Source organism: Somniosus microcephalus, chromosome 1 (assembly GCF_052327205.1).
Source record: "Somniosus microcephalus isolate GS21.2 chromosome 1, FLI_Smic_1.0, whole genome shotgun sequence".
In the NCBI taxonomy this organism is placed as follows: Eukaryota; Metazoa; Chordata; class Chondrichthyes; order Squaliformes; family Somniosidae; genus Somniosus; species Somniosus microcephalus.
Genome location: NC_140987.1, coordinates 156,291,084 through 156,312,934, shown reverse-complemented (window position 1 = coordinate 156,312,934; position 21,851 = coordinate 156,291,084).

The following is a 21,851-nucleotide window of genomic DNA, read 5'->3' as shown; positions in this document are numbered from 1 at the left end:
AAACATGCAAAATTTCCTTCTTGTGGTCACACACCAGCTGCCAGCTGTACGTTGAGGGAGTGGAAGCCCTTGCGGTTGACAAAAATACCTGGATTGTGATGGGGTGCCTTAAGGGCCACATGTGTGCAGTCAACGACGCCCTGCACCCTTGGAAAGCCTGCCAGATTGTCAAACCCAACCGCACGCGTGGTTACACTGGCTGGCTTGATCCTTGGAGAAATGGATGTGATTCTGCGCAATGGCAAAGAGGGCATCGGTTACCTGCATCATGCAAGTGTGTGTGGCCGCCTGGAAGACGCCGCTGATGTCTGCTGCTGATCCCTGGAATGAGCCTGAAGCAAAAAATGTTGAGTGCGGTGGTGACTTTGATGGCCACTGGTAAGGGGTGTCCACCTGCTCCTCTGGACTCCAGGTCTTACTGCAGCATTGCGCAGATGTCACCCACTACCTCTTGAGGAAGTCTGAGCCTCCTTTGGCTCTGCTGCTCAGTCATGTTGAGGTGGCTGATCCTCTGTCTGTAGACCCTGTTTGGGGGGTATCTCCTGAACCAACGGGCTTCCATGCGCTGGCGCCTTCTGGCCTGTGCAGCTTCAGGTGGGTGAGCAGCAGCTTGGCGCTCCTGTTGTTGCTGCAGCTGTTGGTGCTGCTACTGCTCATGGTTCTTCTGCTGCCACGGCTGGCCTTCATCCGAATCTGATGTCCAGGAGGAAAGGAAATAAATGGTTCCCATTCTTCTGGTATATGCCTCAGTTGAGGAAGCACTCAGTCAAGGTGGAGAGAGGGGTTTCCCAGGAGGTCACACTGGAAATGGGTGTCAGGCTCCAAACTTCCACAACAATGAGTATGCCTTCTAAAAGTTCCCCCAGACCTGAGACAACAAAGTTCTGCCACCTGCAAATGAAGATTGCTGAAACTCCTTTTTAATGGTGGAGCTGCAGCTGGTAGTAAGCAATCCACTTGTGCTACCACCAGGTTTCACTGGCGTGTTGCAGAGGAGGCATGCAGCATGTGGGAAAACTGTTATAATCACAAAGGACCCTCAAAATGGGATTATAGAGGCACTTAACTGGTTGTTAAGGACCTTAAGGGCCCATTCTGCCTTGTGGAGGCGGGATGGAAACGGGGTCAGAAAACACGCATTTGGGAATATTGCTCGGAGGCGGGATGGAGGCGGGATCGGGCCCGCCTGCCAGTTTTTGCAATTTTAACACCTCACACGCCTCCAATCCCGCCTCCTCGGGCCTGGCAAAATCGAGCCCCTTATATCCAGGAATATTTAAAACCCAATCCTGCCCTTTTTTGAGCCAGGTCTCTGTTATCGCCACGATATCATATTCCCATGTGGATAGTTGCGCCTGCAGCTCACCAACCTTATTTACCATGCTTCGTGCGTTTACACATGTGCACTGTGAACCTGTCTTAGACCTTCTTGTATTCTCTCTTAATCTGACCCCACCTAATACCTTACTATTTCTTACTCTAGTGCTATCTGTCTCTCCCCATCCTTTGTGCACTTTGTTTCTCCTATTCAATGCTACATCCTGGTGCCCACCCCTTTGCCAAATTAGTTTAAACCCTCCCCAACTGCACTAGCAAACCCTCCCCCCCCCCGTGAGGATTTTGGTCCCGGCTCTGTTGAGGTGCAACGTGTCCAGCCGGTACAGGTCCCACCTCCCCCAGAACTGTTCCCAATGTCCCAGGAATCTGAAGCCCTTCCTCCTGCACAATCCCTCCAGCCACGCATTCATCTGCTCTATGCTACCATTGCTATACTCACTAGCTCATGACCCAGGGAGTAATCCAGAGATTACTAACTTTGAGGTCCTGCTTTTTAATCTCTTTCCTAGCTCCCTAAAATCTGCCTTGTAAGATTTGCAAAATTTCTACATTTCCCCGAAGGTTGTTATTAATAAACGGGACCCTGCGTGGACATTTTAAATTTAAAAAGGGCAGTAGACAGAAGGCTGGAAACTATAGACCGGTTAGCCTAACATCTGTGGTAGGTAAAATTTTGGAGTCCATTATTAAGGAGACAGTAACAGGACATTTGGATAATCATAATTTAATAGGACAAAGTCAGCATGGTTTTATGAAGGGGAAGTCATGTTTGACAAATTTGCTGGAGTTCTTTGAGGAAGTAACGTATAGGGTGGATAAAGGGGAACCAGTGGACGTAGTGTATTTAGTCTTCCAAAAGGCATTTGACAAGGTGCCACACAAAAGATTGCTTAAGATAAAAAATCACAGGATTGGGGGTAATATTCTGGCATGGATAGAGGATTGGCTATCTAACAGAAGGCAGAGAGTTGGGATAAATGGTTCATTCTCAGACTGGCAATCAGTAACTAGTGGTGTTCCGCAGGGGTCAGTGCTGGGTCCCCAACTCTTTACAATCTATATTAACGATTTGGAGGAGGGGACCGAGTGTAACATATCAAAGTTTGCAGATGATACTAAGATGGGAGGGAAAGTAGTGAGTGAGGAGGACATAAAAAACCTGCAAGGGGACATCGACAGGCTAAGTAAGTGGGCAGAGATTTGGCAGATGGAATACAATACTGGAAAGTGTGAGGTTATGCACTTTGGCAGGAAAAATCGTAGAGCAAGTTATTATCTTAATGGCAAGAAACTGGAAAGTACTGAAGTACAAAGGGATCTGGGGGTCCTGGTGCACGAAACTCAAAAGGTTAGTATGCAGGTGCAGCAAATGATTAAGAAGGCCAATGGAATGTTGGCTTTCATTGCTAGGGGGATAGAATATAAAAATAGGGAGGTATTGCTTCAGTTGTACAAGGTATTGGTGAGACCGCACCTGGAATACTGCATACAGTTTTGGTGTCCATACTTAAGAAAGGACATACTTGCTCTCGAGTCAGTACAAAGAAGGTTCACTCGGTTAATCCTGGGGATGAGGGGATGGACATATGAGGAGAGGTTGAGTAGATTGGGACTCTACTCATTGGAGTTCAGAAGAGTGAGAGGCAATCTTATTGAAACATATAAGATTGTGAAGGGGTTGGATCGGGTGGATGCGGGGAAGATGTTCCCGATGATGGGTGAAACTAGAACTAGGGGGCATAGCCTTAGAATAAGGGGCTGCTCTTTCAAAACTGAGATGAGGAGGAACTACTTCACTCAGAGGGTGGTAGGTCCATGGAATATGCTGCCCCAAAAAGCTGTAGAAGCCCGGCCTTTCCCCACTCCATCTGGAAATCGTCCAGACACTGCATCGGGCAGACACGGACAATTCAGGCCAGGCCAGGCGGGACGCGATGAGGGGAGGAGGGAAGGCCAACAGAGGAAGACCAACTGAGGAGACGAACTGAGGGTAGGCTTCGAATCATCGGGCCTTCAGCCTCAGCCAACCTGCGACTATCTTTATGCAAACTCAAACTGCCGGCCGAAGAAGAGGAATCATCCCTGCAAGGTAAAGTACCCAAACAGAGACTTTTAACTTTGGGGTACGCGAACCTGGATAACGCCCTTGCAGCGCCTGGAGACCACGTGATGACGGCAGGCTCCAGAGAGCACCAAGAGTGAACCCCGAACCCCACCGTTGTTTTGAGTCCAACAACCCCTTTTGATTGGTGAGCATAAATTCTGGCCCCTCATAGCTTAATCTAGTTAGGTATAGGGGGTAGGATAAGGATAAGGGGATTGTTAAGATAGTTGTTTTCCCTCGATGTGCCGTATGTTCCCCATTCCCTGTATAAGTATAGTTATTTGTATTTGCCTGTAATTTTACATACTGGTAACTTCTCTTAAGACTGTATTCATTTTTCCTGTTTAATAAAATCTTGAGTTTTGCTTACATCCAAACCCCCTGTCTACTTGAGTCTTTTCTGTATTGCTACCTGTACCTAAGTTCGGTGTCGAGAATCTCAGGGGTGTGGGAGCGATTCGAACCGCTCACGGGCAGTCAGAGGCATAACTGACTGGGCTCACGCGCTACCTCCTACAGCCTGCAGGACCTCATCCCTTTTTCTACCTATGTCATTGGTACTGATATGGACCACAATCTCTGGCTGTACACCCTCCCCCCTCAGAATGTTCTGCAGCCGCTCAGTGACATCCTTAACCCTGGCACCATGGAGGCAACATACCATCCTGGAATCACGTCTGCGGCCGCAGAAACACCTGTCTGTTCCCCTAACTATTGAATCCCCGACCACTATTGCCTTTCCGATCTTCGTCCTTCCCCCCTGTACAGCTGAGCCACCCGGGGAGCCGTGGACTTGGCTCTGGCTGTGCTCCCCAGAAGAATCATCGCCCTCACCAGTATTACTGGTTGGAGAGCGAGGTGCACTCAGGGGCCTCCACCACTACCTGTCTGGTCCTCCTTGTCTGTCTGATGGTCACCCATTCCCTCTCTGCCTGCACACGCTTGCGCTGCGGGGTGACCTCATTCTGAAACGTGCTAGCCACGTAGCTCTCAGCCTCACGGTTGCACTGCAGTGAAGCCAGCTGTTGCCCAAGCTCTGAAACCCAGAGTTCGAGCTCCTCCAGCCGACGACACTTCCTGCACACGTAGTTGTCCAGGACACGGGAAGCGTCCTGTATTTCCCACGTGGCACAGGATGTGTACTCCACGGGACTCAGGCGCCCTGCCATGCCTCTATTTAATAGACTACTAACTAACTTAAAGAAATAAACTTAAGACTAAGGGGGAGAAATTCATTATAGCCCAGGAATAGGTGGTAACTTTTGAAAAGTTTGAGAATTAGTGCCAGGCACTAATGAATCATACTACATGCAGAATTGAGTCTCATTGATCAAAGAAAGGATGGGAGCGCTAAATCATGCGCTAAAGGCCTAGCTCAGTGGCGTTACACTTAAAGCGCTAACCAATATCAGGTGCAGTCTAATCGCTAGTCATCATTGCCACAGGCTCTTTCCAGTTCATAGAATCATAGAAACATAGATGATAGGAGCAGGAGTAGGCCATTCAGCCCCTCGAGCCTGTTCTGCCATTTAATGAGATCATGGCTGATCATCCAAATTCAGTACCCTGTCCCTGTTTTCTCTCCATATCCCTTGATCCCTTTAGCCTTAAGAAATATATCTAACTCATTCTTGAATATATTTAATGAATTGGCCTCAACTGCCTTCTGTGGTAGAGAATTCCATAGGTTCACCACTCTCTGGGTGAAGAAATTCCTCCTCATCTCAGTCCTGAATGGCTTACCCCTTATCCTTAGACTCTGACCCCTGGTTCCGGACTCCCCCACCATCGGGAACATCCTTCCTGCATCTAGTCTGTCTAGTCCTGTTAGAATTTTATAAGTTTCAATGAGATCCCCTCTCACTCTTCTAAACTCTAGTGAATACAAGCCCAATCGACCCAATCTCTCTTCATACGTCATTCCTACCACCCCAAGTATCAGTCTGGTGAATCTTCGCTGCACTCCCTCCATGGCAAGAACATTCTTCCTCAGATAAGGCGACCAAAACTGCACACAATACTCAAGGTGTGGTCTCACCAAGGCCCTGTACAACTGCAGCAAGACATCCTTGCTCCTGTACTCGAATCCTCTCGCTATGAAGGCCAACATACCATTTGCCTTCTTAACCGCCTGCTGCACCTGCATGCTTACCTTCAGTGTCTGGTGCACAAGGACACCCAGGTCTCGTTGCACTTCTCCTTTTCCCAATCTATTGCCGTTCAGATAATAATCTGCCTTCCTGTTTTTGCCACCAAAGTGGATAACCTCGCATTTATCCACATTATACTGCATCTGCCATGCATCTGCCCAATCACCCAACCTGTCCAAATCATACTGGAGTTTCTCGGCATCCTCCTCACAGCACACACGCCCACCCAGCTTTGTGTCGTCTGCAAATTTGGAGATATTACATCTAGTTCCCTCATCTAGATCATTAATATATATTGTGAGTAACTGGGGTCCTAGCACCGATCCCTGCGGTATCCCACTAGTCACTGCCTGCCACTCGGAAAAAGACCCATTTATTCCAACTTTTGCTTCCTGTCTGCCAACCAGTTCTCTATCCAAGTCAGCACCTTACCCCCAATCCCATGTGCTTTAACTTTGCACGCTAATCTCTTGTGCAAGATCTTATCGAAAGCCTTCTGAAAGTCCAAATACACCACATCCACTGGTTCTCCTGTATCTATTCTACCAGTTACATCCTCAAAAAATTCCAGTAGATTAGTCAAGCATGATTTACCTTTCGTAAATCCATGTTGACTTTGTCCGATCCTGTCACTGTTTTCCAAGTGCTCTGCTATTACATCTTTTATAATGGACTCTAACATCTTCCCCACTACCGATGTCAGACGTTAAAGGGGAGGTTCATTAATGCTGTAGAACCTCATTCTCAGCATTGCTGGCTGTGTCAGCAAGCAGGAGCAGGACAAGCCCAAGATGCCGGACGACTCAAGCATGTGTTATTATGGCATATCAACGGCCCAGGGAGAGAACCCGCAGATTTTTGGACCAAGCATTGGAGAAGTTGATGTCCGCTGTGGAGAGATGGGGGGCCGTGCTCTACCCGGCAAGTGGCAGGAGGCCCTCGTCGCAAGTCTTCCGTGCCATATGGAGGGAGGTTGCCCAGCATGTCTCGGGCAGCACTGTGGTCCCCAGGACCCATACACAGTGCAGGAAGAAATGTAACGACCTCACTCGGGTAGTCAGGGTGAGTCAATGCCTTAACAAATGCTACATACCACCATCTGAACCATAATCTGCACACACCGGCCAAAGCACCACACCCCCATCACTCACCCACCAACAATCTCTACTGACCAACACTCACAACCACATCTCACACCTAGCACACAATGACAGCTATTCAACTATGGCAGGCACATCACCCAAACACATTGCTCCACATTCACTCACACATTTTCCTTTCTCTTGCAGGCCAATGTGGCTCACAACAGGAGGGAGTAGGAGCACACAGGTGGGGGACAAGCCAACACCCATCCATTGTCTGCGCTGGAAAATAGAGTGCTGCAGATTATTGAACGCCAGGTGGTGGGCGCCGTGGCCACTGGTGACGTTGACCCCAGTGTGTTCATCCCTACTCCTTCTTCACACATCCCACTTCCCCCTCACCCCACAAACCTTTTGCACTTTTCAGCTAATCATGCTGTATGCATGCCTTTCTCCCTTCCTGTCCCCCTCCCCTCACCTTATACCGAATCTTGTGCCTTTATGCTTTCAGATAATGAGCAAGCAGCTGAGCAGCCTGTCCTTGAGGGCACCATAGAAAGCGAGGCGGGAGAAGAGGAAGAGGAAGAACACATCGCATCACTGCATGTCTCACCCGCAGGCACCAGCTCAGATACTGGCATTACGCATTCTTTAGAGGCTAGTATAGTAGCGGGATCTGCACAAGGTGATGCACCAGGAACGAGCGGGCTGCAGCAAGGCCAGGGGGAAAGGGTAGCTCAGGGGCCAGCTCCCCGGAGGGTGAGTTTGTGCGTGAGCTCTGCTGCACAGGACTCAGATGAGGACCTCGATGGGGAGGCCTTTAGAAGAAGGGTGATGGCCATGCACACGGAGATGATAGGTGCAATGGCAAGAGTGCCTGAGAGCCTGTCGGCAATGGTAAGGAGTGTGGAGGAGTTCGCCTCCAACATTGCACAAAGCTCTGCATACACCATGGAGCCCACTCAATCTGGAAAGGATGGTGGACTCCCAGAGAGACCGTGGCAATACAGACCTGATGCCACGTGTGATGGGCGATCTGACAGCTTCCATTGCAGCACAGGTGGAAGCGACGCAATGTCTTAGTGATGTAATGCAGTCTATGGTTGGTCCTATTTAATCTCAGACTGCTCTCGTGCAGTCTCAGCTTGATGCCACGCAAGCGCTGATTGCTGCCATCATGGCTGGGCCTACCACCATCGGCCGGGGCTTTCACGGTATTACAGCCGGCCAGCAATCTGTGCTGCAACAGATTGCTAGGGATGCAGAGGTGCTGCCTCGAGGGAGTGGCAGTGGGTCAGTGGAGCAGGAACCCGCTGTCCTCTCTCAGGATGACAGCATTCCTGCTCCCACTGCTGGCACTCCACCATTGTCCTTGTCGCTGCCTGTCATCCAGCCAGCCCAGACTGCTGCTGCCCATGCTGAGGTGGTGCAGTCCGCAGCCGGGCCTGCCAGGTCCAGAGCGGGTTGAGGGCATCCTGCAAGGCCATCTGAAGTTTCCCACACTGACATTCCACAGCCTTCCACCAGTCCTGCTGCAGCCATTGGGCCAACACTTCATAGGAGCACTAGAGTAGGCAAAGGCACATTAATGAGAGACACTAAGGGATTGTACAAGGGTAAATAGTATATATTGTTGTTGTAAATATGTATTAACTGATTATTGATAAATTTCTCAATTCAGTTTGGATTATTTTGTGGTGTGTCTCATTCCAGCTATGCGCTGTGAAGCGGCCTGCGACAGGGATGGAATGTGGTGAGCAATGGGGATCTGGGGTTTATTTTTTTGGAACCGCAGTCTGATGAGGCGATCACGGACTGCCCTTCTGGAAAGTCGATTGAGTGGCTGCCTCCTCCCTCACTCCTGTTCCTCATCCTCCTCCTCCTCATCTTCCTCTTCTTCCTTGTCATCCTCCTCTCCCTCTTCCTTCTCCTGAAGTGGTTCCGCAATCCCTGGTGGCAAGGGCCATGCCCTCATGATAGCCAAGTTGTGGAGCATGCAGCAGACAACGATGAAATGGGGCACCCGTGTACTGGAGGGCTCCTCCTGAGCGGTCAAGGCAGCGGAACCGTTGCTTGAGCAACTTGATGGTCTGCTCGATGATGTTCCTGGTGGAAGCATGGCTCTCATTATATGGGTGTTGTGCAGGGGTGTTGGTGTTGCAGAGGGGAGTCATGAGCCAAGTGGAGAATGGATCGCCCTTGTCTCGGACCAGCCAGCCACGAGCTTGATGTGGTGGCTGGAAGAGTGCTGGCACAGGATGAAGGCTTCGTGGCTGCTGTCAGGATAGCGGGCATTCACATTGAGAATTCGCTGTCTGTGGTCACACACAAACTGCTCATTAAGTGCGTGGTAGCCTTTGTGGTTACGGAAGATCTCAGGGTTGTTCTACGGTGCCCGCAAAGCCACATGGGTGCAATCAATGGCGCCTTGCACCATGGGGAATCCCGCTATCCTAGCAAAGCCACATGCACACTCGTCCTGCTTCTCTCTGGTGATGGGGAAGGAAATGTAATCCGTTCTCCTACTGTAGAGACTCTGTGACCTCCCGGATGCAGCGATGGGCGGCGAACTGCGAGATGGTAGCTATATCTCCTGTTGCAGACTGGAAGGATCTGCTGGCGAAGAAATTGAGGGTGACGGTGGTATTCAGCACCACCGATAGAGCCGTGTTCATCCTGATCTGAGGCTGGAGGTCTGGTTGCAGCAGGTGGCAGAGTTCTGTGACCACCTCCTTGGAGAAGCAGAGCCTCCTAATACACTGCTCCTCGCTTAATTGAAGGTAGGAGAACTGCTCTCAGAATACCCTCAGAATGTAAGACCTCCTGTTGAGAGCCCTGATGGCCCTCCTCCTCCCTCTGGCCACATGTTCCAATCTTTCTCACTGCCTGCGCTCCCTCCGCTGTAGATCCTGGAGGGCGAGGTCGACTGCCAGTACAGCCCCCATTAATATAACCAAGTGTAGGACTTTGATATGTTGTGAGAATAAATGTAACTAGTTTTTAGTAGCCACAGCACTCCGGAGACTAAACAACCTTTAAATGACTGAATTAAACTGTTGCACAATGGCAAACTGACAAGGAAGCAGTGAAACCGCACTAACCTGAGAGCTGCGACTCATTATCCCTTTAAGTAGCACCTCTGGAGCCGGCTACCGACTGCTTCATGCCTACTCTTCCTGTTGCTCTCAGGACGAGGCGCTAAGGCAGGGGGGCGACAATTAATTTTGCAGATCGGGCGTCCAGTGAGCGTTGCATGCTTGCTGACATCACGATCTGCCTGGTGCTGAAGTCCCCGGCGCTAGCTCATAGCGGCGGTGCTACAGGGGGGCCATATTTAGCTTGTGTGGCTGGATTCGCCTCGCCGCGGTGCTACTGCCTCAGTGCCCCATTAGCACCCCTGCCAGGTACTAACTTGAGATGCTAAGTTACCGAATTTCTCTCCCTTAGAGTCTTAATAGTCGTGCCTACCTTTATCTCTGGCCACTTCTCTCGCTCGTGTAGTTAAAGTCTTTATTCACACGATTATTTCTAGTTATATTAATTAGTTTATCTAGTTAAGTTAGAGAGAATAAAACACTAATACTCACCCACCAATCACCTACCTGCTGTCCTGTGACGTCACTCCTTGATTTTGCTGTTCTTTTGGAATTCGCAGGATTTGTAGCGGGCTCCTCGGCCTTGCTCTGTATTTATGCCTCCTCGGCTACTCTGCCGACTCCTCGCAGGTCCGCGCTGTCCTCGGCCTCGCTCTGTATTTATGCCTCCTCGGCTACTCTGCCGACTCCTCGCAGGTCCGCGCTGTCCTCGGCCTCGCTCTGTATTTACGCCTCCTCGGCTACTCTGCCGACTCCTCGCAGGTCCGCGCTGTCCTCGGCCTCCCGCTGTAATAATGCCTCCTTGGCTGCTGCTGCCGACTCCTCGCAGGTCCGCGCTGTCCTCGGCCTCGCTCTGTATTTACGCCTCCTCGGCTGCTCTGCCGACTCCTCGCAGGTCTGCGCTGTCCTCGGCCTCGCTCTGTATTTATGCCTCCTCGGCTGCTACTGCCGACTCCTCGCAGGTCCGCGCTGTCCTCGGCCTCGCTCTGTATTTATGCCTCCTCGGCTGCTACTGCCGACTCCTCGCAGGTCCGCGCTGTCCTCGGCCTCACTCTGTATTTATGCCTCCTCGGCTGCTACTGCCGACTCCTCGCAGGTCCGCGCTGTCCTCGGCCTTGCTCTGTATTTACGCCTCCTCGGCTGCTCTGCCGACTCCTCGCAGGTCCGCGCTGTCCTCGGCCTCGCTCTGTATTTATGCCTCCTCGGCTGCTGCTGCCGACTCCTCGCAGGTCCGCACTGTCAATAAAAATACTGAAGAACTATTTTTATTCAATGCTATTATATTATCCGTGATTTTTTTTTAAGCTGAGAAGCTAGAAATGATTGTTGTCAGAAATAGCTGCTGAAAATCTAACATATTCATATGACATTCTTTTGTCTGCTGATTTAACAATGTCTGGCCTAGAAATTCAGTATAGCCACGTTTGGGGCGCTACAGCTGGGCGGCCGCTAAAGTTTGCGCCCGGCGCAACTTCGCGCCACCTTCGCCGATATTCAGTGGCATCGCCCCAAGAGGTTGCTGCTGCGCTAAAGCAGGTGATGCACGACTATCATTAGGCGCTAAGCCGGCGATCCGGGGCGCTAACACCGAGGACGGGCGCAGCGCAGGTGCGGCGAGTTGCTCAATGAAGGCAGACATGCTGGCGCCGGTCAGCTCTTAAAGGGGAAGGGTCGACTTGTTTGGCTGCCATGCCCTGCACACTGCAGCCCTGAAGCAAGGCCTGACCATTGCTGGTACATCAGTTCTACGCCCTCAACCATGGGGAAGCCCGCTATTCTTCCAAAGCCGATTGCACGCTCTTGCTGCTTGTCCAGGGTCATGGGGAAGGAGATGTACTGACGTCTCCTTCTGAAAAGGGCAGTGTTCACCTGGCGGATGCAGCAATGTACCGTGAACTGGGAGATGTTGGCAATGTCCCCTGTAGCGGATTGGAAGGAGCCAGTGGCATCAAAGTTGAGAGCCACCTTCACCTTCACTGCCACTGACAGAGACGTCCTGCTCCTCAGCTGTGGCTGCAGATCTCTGCGAAGCAGGTGGCAGATCTCAGTGACCACCTCCCTTCTGAATCGCATCCTCCGAACACACTGCTCCTCAGACATGTTCAGATATGAGAACTGCTGGCGGTATACCCTGGGTGGGTAAGGCCTCCTGTGCCGACGCCTGTTGGCCAATCTCCGTCTGGCCATGACTGGCACTCTCTCACGGCGTCTCTGATCCCTTTGAATGCAATGCAGAAAGCCAACGTTTCCACCCATTGCAGCCCCCATTATATGTGGCGACTCAAGGCTATGGCACTGAAAGTGAAATCCAAGTGCAAAGTGATGTGCCTCAATAATTCCGAGACTCGAAGTTAGCAGAACAAAAACAAGGCTTTTATTAACTTAGAACGTAACACGTAAGAGAGAGAGATGTCTTCCTTCTGGAGACTGAGGCCAGACTGAGTTAGCTTACAAACGGGGCCAGGTATGGGCGGAGCCCTACACACAGCACATTCCAGCACATTCCAGTATACAATACAGCACATTCCAGTACACAATACAATGAGGTCTGGGGGAAGGGAAATGACACTGAAACCGATCTCAGTCACAGGCAGTGATGAATGGAAGATTTCATCACATTCACCCCTTCTATAGATTTAGTCTGTTCGGGGGTTTGATAGTCCTCTGCGACCAACGTGGCTGTTGCGGTGCCGCGGGTGTCGGCTGGGTGTCCCCGGTAGCCTCCTGGGTCTCTGCCGGGGGTGCCGCCAGGGTTGTTGAAGGGGTAGTTGGTGGGGGTGCCGTTGGTCGGTGTTCTTCCGGGGGTGATGAAAGAGTAGTGGGTGGGTAAGAGTTGCTGTGATCGTCATTGCCGCTATTGCCGTGGTTGTTGTCGATGCCGGCTGGGGCGACGTCTTTTATGGACACGGTGTCCTCCCTTCCGTCGGCGTGCCGGACATATGCGTATTGGGGGTTGGCGTGGAGTAGGTGTACTGGCTCCACGAGAGGGTCCGTCTTGTGGCCCCTCACATGCCTTTGCATGAGTACTGGACCTGGGGTGGAGAGCCATGACGGCATGGATACGCCTGAGGTGGATTTCCGGGGAAAGACAAACATTCGTTCATGAGGCGTGGTATTAGTGGCCGTACACAATAGCGACCGTATCGAATGGAGCACATCCGAGAGGACTTCCTGCCAGCGGGAGATAGGGAGGCCCTTGGTCCTTAGAGCTAGAGTGACTGCTTTCCATACTGTCCCGTTCTCTCGCTCCACTTGGCCGTTACCCCGGGGGTTGTAGCTGGTGGTACGGCTCGTGGCGATCCCCCTGGACAGCATGTACTGGCGTAGCTCTTCACTCATGAAGGACGCCCCCCTATCTGTATGGATGTAGCTCGGCATACCAAACAGGCAGAACAGGCTGTTGAGGCATTTAATGACCGTGGCGCTGGTCATGTCTGGGCAGGGGAAGGCGAATGGGAACCGGGAGTATTCGTCCACAATGTTCAGGAAGTAAACATTGCGGTCGACGGACGGGAGGGGGCCCTTGAAATCTAAGCTGAGCCGCTCAAAGGGCCGTGTAGCTTTGATTAAGTGGGCTCTATCTGGGCGGTAGAACCGAGGCTTGCACTCAGCGCAAGTGCGGCAGTTCCTGGTCAGGGACCGAACTTCCTCAATCGAGTAGGGTAAGTTACGCGACTTTATGAAGTGGAGCAGCCGCGTGGCCCCTGGGTGGCAGAGGTTGTTGTGGAGGGTCTGTAGCCAATCCCCGGTGGCGCTGGCACACATCCCTCGTGAGAGGGCGTCAGGGGATTCGTTAAGGGCCCCTGGCCGGTAAATGATGTCATACTCGAAGGTGGAGAGCTCGATCCGCCACCTAAGAATCTTATCATTTTTAATCTTCCCCCTCTGTTTATTATTGAACATAAACGCTACCGACCGCTGGTCGGTAAGTAGGGTGAAGCGTTTGCCGGCTAGGTAGTGGCGCCAGTGGCGCACTGCCTCCACGATGGCTTGGGCCTCCTTTTCCACGGAGGAGTGTCTGATCTCGGGCCCTTGGAGGGTCCTCGAGAAGAAAGCTACGGGCCGCCCCGCCTGGTTGAGGGTGGCCGCCAAGGCGAAGTCAGACGCATCACTTTCCACTTGAAATGGAGTGTTCTCGTCCACTGCCTGTAGCGTGGCCTGCTCAATATCCTGCTTAATGCTTTTGAAGGTGGTGTGGGCCTCAGCAGAGAGCGGGAAAGAGGATGCTTTCAAGAGGGGGCGGGCTTTGTCGGAGTAGTTGGGGACCCATTGGGAATAATAAGAAAATAACCCCAGGCACCTTTTCAGGGCTTTGGGAGTGTTGGGCAGGGGCAGCTCCCGTAGGGGGCGCAATCGGTCGGGGTCTGGTCCGATTTCCCCATTCTCCACCACGCTGCCTAGTATGCAGAGGCGCGCGGTGTTGTAAACGCACTTGTCCTCGTTGTAGGTGAGGTTGAGTTTTTGTGCGGTTTTCAGGAACCTCTCGATGTTCGAGTCGTGATCCTGCTGGTTGTGACCGCAGATGGTGACGTTGTCGAGGTAGGGGAAGGTTGCCTGCAAGTGGTGGTCATCGACCATGTGGTCCATCTCCCTCTGGAAGACCGAGGCCCCATTCGTCACCCCAAAGGGGACTCTGAGGAATTGGTAGAGGCGTCCGTTCGCCTCGAAGGCGGTGTACGGGCGGTCCTCTGGTCTGATAGGGAGCTGGTGGTACGCTGACTTGAGGTCGATGGTGGAGAACACCCGGTATTGGGCGATTTGGTTCACCATTTCTGATATGCGGGGTAGCGGGTAGGCGTCTAGTAGGGTGTGCCTGTTGATCGTTTGACTATAGTCGATCACCATCCGTTTCTTCTCGCTACCCCTTACCACTACCACTTGGGCGCGCCACGGGCTGTTGCTGCGTTCAATAATGCGCTCTTTCAGGAGCCTGTCTACCTCGGTCGCGATAAACCGCCTGTCCTCCCAGCTGTACCTCCTGCTTTTGGTCGCTATTGGCCGGCAGTTAGGGGTAAGGTTCGCGAATAGCGAAGGCGGCTTTACCTTCAGGGTAGCCAGACCGCACACTGTGAGGGGCGGCTGGGACCCACCGTACTTGAGCGTGATGCTTTGGTGGTTGCACTGGAAATCCAGGCCCAAGATCACGCTCGCACATAGGTTCTTCATGATTAATACTTTAAAATTATCATATACAGTTCTGTTAACGCACAATTGTACCGTGCAGTAACCCAGAATGGTCGATGTCTGGGTTTTGTCAACCATAGAGATGGTACCCTGAGTAGGGACCACCTTTAGGGAGAGTTGTTGTGCCAGTTCTGGGTGGATAAAGCTCTCCGTGCTTCCACTGTCAATTAAGCATTTAACCCGGCACCCGTTTACCTCGATGTCCACCATTGATCTGGATAGCGGGTGCGGCCTGGTCTGGTCCACTGTGACCGATGCCACTGTAGGGCCCTGATCGATACAAGATGGCGTCCACACTGTCTGCTCACAAGATGGTGGACCCCACGAGGTCGGGCAAGATGGCGTCCAAGATGGCCGCTCCCACGGCGCACACGCGGCGGTGGCGGGTTTTCCGGCGGTTGGTTTTCCGGCGGGGTTCCCTCTGTACACCTTCCCGAAGTGCCCCTTCTTACCGCACTTAAAGCAGGTGGTGCCTTTCGCCGGGCACAGGTTTCTGGTGTGCTTTGGCTGCCCGCAGAAGTCGCAGTTGGGTCCCTGACGCGTCGCGGCTGTCGTAGGGCTTCTGGGGGGAGAGCGGGGCCCAGCCGGTGTCGGGCTGTCGGGCGGGGAAGATGCCTTCCAAGATGGCGGCGCCCTCGGTGCACACGTGGCGGCGTGGACGGCGCGGGCTGAAGAGTAGGCATCCGAGTTTCTCTGGGCCACATCCAGGGATCGCGCGGTGTCCGCAACCTGTTTCAGGTCCAACCCCGTTTCTTCCAGCAGTCTTTGCCGGATGTAAGTGGAGCTGAGGCCTGTGATGAAGGCATCGTGAACAAGCTCGTCAGTGTACACTGCGGCTTTTACATCTCGGCACTTGCAGTCTTTGCCAAGCATTTTCAGGGTGCTTAGGAACTCCTCCACCGATTCCCCAGGTCGCTGTGCGCGGGTAGCGAGCAGATGCCTAGCATACACCTCATTCGTAGGCTGCTGGTAGTGCACCTTTAAGATGTCGCAGGCGGCCAGGTACGTCTCGGCGTCTTGGATGAGGGGGTAAACCCGGTGGCTTACCCAATTCCGCAGAATTCCGAGTCTCATCCTCGCAGCGTCCGTAGCGTCTTTGACGGCTGCGGAATTGTCCAGGAAGAATTCCATACACTCAAACCAGTGTCCGAAGCGTGCTGATGCGTCCGGAGCATGTTGATCCAAATCCAAACGTTTGGGTTTCAGGAGTTGATCCATAGTGTTGAAAAATAAGTTAATAAAATTGACGTGCCTCAATAATTCCGAGACTCGAAGTTAGCAGAACAAAAACAAGGCTTTTATTAACTTAGAACGTAACACGTAAGAGAGAGAGATGTCTTCCTTCTGGAGACTGAGGCCAGACTGAGTTAGCTTACAAACGGGGCCAGGTATGGGCGGAGCCCTACACACAGCACATTCCAGCACATTCCAGTATACAATACAGCACATTCCAGTACACAATACAATGAGGTCTGGGGGAAGGGAAATGACACTGAAACCGATCTCAGTCACAGGCAGTGATGAATGGAAGATTTCATCACACAAAGCTCTGGCCTGAAGCCACAAGTACCTGTGCAAGCGCTGAGTCAAAGCAGAAAGCTCTCTGCCTTTGTCTCTCTCCAAATATCCGTCTCTCACACAGAGGGATTGGCACAAAATGGCTGCCACTTATACTGCAGGAGGAGTCCCCTTTAAATAGCGCCCCCCGCAGCGACTGGAAACCGTTCCCCTCTACCAGTCGCTGGGGGCGCCAGGCGCAAAGAAGGGCGGCGCCACTGAATTTCCGGTTCGGGGCGCACAAAGGGCGTTGCACGATGAAATGACGTCAGGATCTGCGCGCGCAGCTGAGCGCGTGCAAAGGCTTTGCGCCGCCGCTAAATCTTTACTGAAGTTGGGGAGAGGCACAGATCACGCTGCGCCCGGCCGCTAGCCGCCTAGCGCCCCACATCTCCTCCTCCTAAGGCGCTAGCGGCTGGCACAAACAACTGAATTTCTAGGCCTCTATGTTCAAAGTGTGGACATGCTAAGTATTGCCCGTTAGGTTTTCGGGTTTTTCTTTTTACCATTTTTAATCTAAATACGTTTGACTTCTATGTTTCAGACTACTCTCGTAAATAACTGTTACTCTCCACTTCCTCAAGAATGCTTGCACTTTTCATGATATTAAAACAAAATTCATCATGTGCCTGGGACAACAAACAGAGAACTCTTGTTTACGTTATTTCAGCTATTGGTTCCATCCCATGCCCTCAGAAGATCCTCCTTGTCTTCATAAGGTGGCAGAATAACACTAGAGGAGACTCTGCCTTTGGCTTTAACGAGCAAACAAATTTATTAATAATAGAAAAAGAAATTGGTAGCAGTAACATAATGGGGTAGAAAATCATGTGAGCCCAATTTTGGGCATGTGGGGGGAGGGAGTGCTGGGGGTGCAGGGTACAATCCCTGCATCTGAATGGTGAGGCCCAGCCAGTCGGTGAAGATTCAACCAAGATCAGGCCACTGCTAGCATCGCATCAGGTAAGCGAGGGCCGGGCGTGGGGAGATAGGAGGCCGAGGAGGGGGATCAGATGCCGGGGTTTAACGCAGTTTAACACAGCAGATGTAACATTTTGTAATTTTGCTGTTCCAAAGCGGGCTCACTATCAATTAGTTAGATATTGGATAGGTAAAGGCACATTCCGGGTTATAGAGAGTGAGGATTTGCCTATAGGAATGGTCTGAGATGATGAACCTGAGAAAAAATTTAGGGCGAAATTTTCCATTGGTAAAACTCCAAAAACTTAGCAAAGTGTTCTCTGGTTAGTGAATAACGTTTAAGAAGATAAGTGATAGCAAAATGTATTGGGAGCTAAATGCTTCGATTTTCATTGGGCCGTGAGGCGGGCTTTTAGGCGTGCGGGGGGTTAAAATCTCAAAACCTAGGGGTCGCGACCCCCCCGCCTGGTTCCCGCCTCCACGCCATTTTAACCTAGGTGTGTCTGATTGACCCGAATCAGTCCCGCCTGCAACAGGCGGGACTAGTCTTTAGGGCCCTTAAACAGCACTGATTGTCCTTTATAATCCCATTTTAACAGGTCCTTGCCTGTTTAACCCTTTCCCCACACAAAACGCGCCTGGTGGGGATGACGTCTGTGAAACCTGGCGTGAACACTATTGGTGCTGACTATCAGCTGCAGGTCCACCATTAAAGAGGATATTTGATCAGTCATCATTTGCAGGTAGCAGGACTTTGTTGTCTCAGGTCTGAAGGAACTTTTAGAAGGCATAACCACAGCTGTGTAAGTTTGGAGCCTGACACCCATCTCCAGTGTGACCTCCTGCGAGACCCCTCTCGCCACCCTCACTCAGCGCTTCCTCAACTGAGGCACCTACCAGAAGCATGGGAGACCTTTAATCCCTTCCCCTCTTGGCACTAGAGGACCTCCAGCCCCATTTGCGAAATGACACATGCCACAACTGCAGAAGTTGCCATTAGAAATTTTATTTACAATAACCAACTGATGGCATTTTTAAAATAAACACAACATTTCACCCAAGTGACTACCCTTGTGACTATTTGTGCTTTATTTCCCCTTACGCGTGCTCCTACATAGTGGTTCCCCTGTGGCTTCAGCAGATGTGAAGGCCCCTTGCTCACTTTCCTGCTGCTCCTGTCTTGACACCTTTGGAGGGCGTCCTCTGGGATGGCGAGCCTGTGAGGGCTCGCCAGCAGTCTGCTGCTCCTGCGGCTGTGCAGGGGTTGAGGCCTCTTTCTCCGTTGGGTGTGGACTCTGGCGGGGCTCTGACCGAGGGCTCTGCAGTGGCATGGAAGTGTGAGCACTTGGAGAGGAACCCTCACTTCCTTGAGGTCTGCCACCAACCTCCCTCTCATGGGTCCGGTCCCCCTCAGTGCCTGCAAGTGGCTTGAGAGCAGCTTGTTGCACATCAGGGGGGCCATGGGGACCTATATCTGCAATGGCAGTCTTACTCAGAAGGACTTCCATGAAGGTCTGGTTTCTCTGTTCAATAGATGCCCATCGCTCCTCAAGAGATGTCATTCTATTCTGAACACTCACCATGTTTTCCATACCCTGGCGACTAACCTCCTCCATGGCCGTAGCCCTCCTCTCCTCTACCATAGCCAGCCTTACCACGGAGGCAGCAATCATTTCCACGTAGGCAGCCATCCTTTCCGTGTTGTTGCGTTCATGCGCCAATGACTCCACACAGGCTCTGCTCATGTTCGCAATGGACTCCTCCATTCGCTCCACACTCGCAGCGACCCTAGAGACAAAACCTGCCAGAGACTCCTGCATCTGTGCCTGGAGTTCCATCACCTCTGATCTTACGAATTGACCCAGAGGCAGAGGGTCGATATGCAGCTGAGCCGAGCTGGCAGAGTCCTGCGCTCTCCGACGAGGACTCTCCACTGCTGTCCCTGTCTCCACAATCTGCTGATGCTCACTTGTGAGCTGTGAAGCACCAGGTGACAACTTTACTCTATGTCCCGAAGGTCCCACCGAGGTGTGAGTGTCTGCGCTGGTGCTGGTTGCGCTTATTTCTGATGACGCTGCACCCTCAGAGGTTGCAGATTCCTGTCAGGAGTTCGGCTGCTCAGGCTCTACCTCCTGCACCGTGGGGATGGGGGATCTCGATGGTCCTGTGGGGGAGTCAAGGAAAAAGTTAGAGATGTGATGCCAAGGTTACATGCACATTTCACTTTGCAGATGATCATAAGTCCATATGATGTAGCTTCAGAATCATTATCAGCGACTCATGCAATGTCAATGAGAGAGATGGAAAACTATTCTGTCACCAGCTTGCGGGGATGCTCCTGCCTGTCCTTCCCCAATGTTCACATCTCGGTCAGCCCCGACAATCTCCAAGACGCCTTCCTCCCAGGGGTGAGCTGGGCTAATGAGGGCGGCCCTCCTCCTGTCCTGGCTCGCTCTCTCCTGTTGTGAGCTCTCTTTTCCTGCAATGAGGGAGACAAGTGGAGGTTGAGTGAGAATTGTAATGCGATCAACACATGGACACGGGATGTATTCCTTCAGCCATCAACACGAGGCTTCTTTATTCATTTCCTTTCTCTGTTTACTCTCTGTCGCCCCCTACCGGGGCTGAGGATAACTATCACCACATCTTCCTTTCTAAACAGACTTTGAATACTATTCCTTTACTATTAACATTTCAAATGACCTTCTTTCAAATCATTACTTTTTTACTGTGCTTAAGAAATAACAAACTAACAAACATAACGGCCCCGATTTTCGGCTTGTGTGGGGAATGGTCGGATTTCCCCGAATGTGGGGTTTCTGACACACATAAAAAAGTGTCAGCCAGCTCCACGCAATTTTCCCTCAAGTGGCCAATTAATTCCCAGCATGTGGGAAGCCTTGCTAATTGTTCAATTTGAGTCAGAAATCCCCACAGTATGATGTCATCATTCGTGGTGCTTTCAAGGTCCTTAGCAAGCACTGCATCCTGTGAAGGCTTCCAAACGAACCACACAGGATGGCAGAGGAGCCTGCAGCAGCTGTGTGCAGTGCCAGACCCCGAGCTGCCTCCAAATTCGACGAAGCTTCACTGCAGGCATTATTGGATGGGGTTAGGGCCCACAGGGAGTTCCTCTTCCCTAGGTCAGGGAGGAAGAGGCCTCCCACTGAGACCAATGCTGCATGGATGCAGGTGTCAGCAGATGTCAGCTCGCTGGGAGTCACCAGAAGAACCTTGGCATTACATCTCTATCTCCTTCCTTTACTCCCCCACAGTACCATCCAGAGCTCCCGTCCTCACTGTGGAGGAGGAAGAGGCTGTGCAGCCAGACTCCTCAGAGGATGCTCCAACCTCTGAGGGTGCAGCGTCAGCAGAAGTAAGCGCACCCAGCACCAACGCAGACACTCACACCTCGGGGGGACCTTCGGGACATAGAGTAGTGTTGTCAACTGGTGTTTCACAGCTCACAAGTGAGCCTCAGCAGATTCTGGAGACAGGGACAGCAGTGGAGAGTCCTCGTCGGAGGGCGCAGGACTCTGCCAGCTCAGCTCAGCTGCACTGCATGTCGACCCTCTGCCTCTGGGTCCATCCGCAAGAGAAGAGGTGATGGATCTCCATGCACAGATGCAGGAGTCTCTGGCAGGTTTTGTCTCCAGGGTCGCTGCGAGTGTGGAGCGAATGGAGGAGTCCATAGCGACCATGAGCAGAGCCTTTGTGGAGTCATTGGCGCATGAACGCATCACCATGGAAAGGTTGGCAACCTCCATGCAGGAGATAACTTGCCAGGGTACGGAAAACATGGTGAGTGCTCACAAGAGAATGACATCTCTTGAGGAGCGTTGGCCATCTGTTGAACAGAGAAACCAGATCCTCAGGGAAGTCCTTCTGAGTAGTACTGCCAGTGCAGATACAGGTCCCCATGGCCCCCTAAAGCGCAGCAAGGTGCTCTCAAGCCACTTCCAAGCGCTGGCCCCTTCTGGCCTGTGCAGCTTCAGGTGAGTGAGCAGCAGCCTGGTGCTCCTGGTGCTCATCCTGCTGTTCCTGGTTCTGCTGCTGCCGCCTCTGCTGCTGGAGATCCTCTAATGGCAAGAAGGGAAGGAAAATAAGGTGTCCCACGCTTCTCGTAGATGCCTCCGCTGAGGAAGCGCTGAGTGAGGGTGGCGAGCGGGGCTTCCCAGGAGATCGCATTGGAGAAGTTTGTGAGGCTTCAACCTTCCACAGCTGTGCCTAAGCCTTGAAGAAGTAGCCCCAAACCTGCAACAACAAGGTCCGTCAACATAAAAGTGCTGGCCCTTTAAATCGCAGCTTCTCCTTACCTGCAGCTGACAGCTAGCAAGCTTCACGCCAGCTCTCAGCAGTGGGGTTCCCTGCAGGCAGGTTTCAGGTGGGGAAAGCCCCAAATTCGCAACGGCACAGGAAA